The sequence below is a fragment of the Cetorhinus maximus genome, chromosome 28 (assembly GCF_964194155.1).
Source record: "Cetorhinus maximus chromosome 28, sCetMax3.hap1.1, whole genome shotgun sequence".
Taxonomy (NCBI): Eukaryota; Metazoa; Chordata; class Chondrichthyes; order Lamniformes; family Cetorhinidae; genus Cetorhinus; species Cetorhinus maximus.
In genome coordinates, this window is record NC_135906.1 from 2,872,641 (window position 1) to 2,873,835 (window position 1,195).

General features: G+C 48.7%; 1 non-coding gene across 1 annotated transcript; it reads left to right on the top strand.

The window, feature by feature from the left end:
- The first annotated feature begins 399 nt into the window (after positions 1–399).
- On the top strand, positions 400–582 carry LOC144669065 (U2 spliceosomal RNA). Its single transcript, XR_013573595.1, has one exon. It is a non-coding gene; the product is annotated as a U2 spliceosomal RNA (small nuclear RNA).
- The last annotated feature ends 613 nt before the right edge of the window (positions 583–1,195 follow it).

A 1,195-nucleotide genomic window follows, 5' to 3' on the forward strand; every position in this document is an offset into this window, starting at 1 on the left:
GATCATCAACTCGGTGAAAGAGGCGCTTTGGTCTTCCCGAAACTTGTTGGTCTTCCAGCACAAAGAGTTGTCCCCGACCGATTGTTGCGGACTGGCACAATCCAAAGTCCAGGACTACGTGCTGAGGGACGCACTAAAGCTTGGGGCAGCTGCCGCAAAGGCGCAATGGGGAAGGGTCGCTGTCTAAGACCTTTCTACCACAGCGCACCGAGAGACTGGGAACTGTTTAGAGCCCCTCGGGCTGTACAGATCAAAATGAAAGGCTGTAAATGATTGTAATATTGTTTGTACTGATGCACCTGGTGATACATTTTGTAAAAGTTTAACCTGGATTGTACCCTTGTAATGTTGTTTTTGAAATGGTTTTGAATGTGATTGAAGATATTTTATGAATAAAGTATATTTTTACAAAAAAAAAAATAAAAAAAATCTGTTCTTATCAGTTTAATATCTGATACGTCCCTTATCTGGGGACCATATATTAAATTGATTTTTGGAGCAGGGAGATGGAATAGGGGCTTGCTCCGTCCACTCCACGCATCGACCCGGTATTGCAGTATCTCTGGGAATGGTGCACCACCCCTTTCCAGGGGATTTTCAATGCTAAAAATAGTTTTCTTACAAACATCTGCTTTCTTTACTTTTCAACATGCACATCTTTCAAAACACAACTTTCTTTCTTTCTCATCGCTTCTCGGCCTTTTGGCTAACATCAAGTGTTGCAGGGGCGACACCATGGTCCTGCCAAGGCAAGGTCGGGATGGAAGGGCGATAACCAATCGCAATCCAAATCCATACCGTGGGCTACCTATCACCGTCCGAGTCACGGTGAACCACAGCGAAGGAGGATCACCTATGGATCGGGGCTTCTTCACCAGGAGGATCCTGTTGAAGGCGTGCGGCTTCCAAGCTACGGAGATCTTCACCCTGCACGACTCCCGCAAAGGCGGTTATTTTGACGTGACGTTCAAGCGGGTGGCAGACTGCGTCCGGCTCCTGAGGGTGTTCGAGGAGAAGAGAGACCTGCCGGAGATGAAGATCCTGACGGCGGAGCCGCACTTTTCTCTGCCGTTGCAACGGGAACGTGAGGTGATGGTGCATGTGTACAACCCCTTCGTCCCTGTCGCCGACGTGGTCACCTTCCTCACCAGGTACTTCGATAAGGTGGGGAGCGGCACCGAGATTCGAGACGACT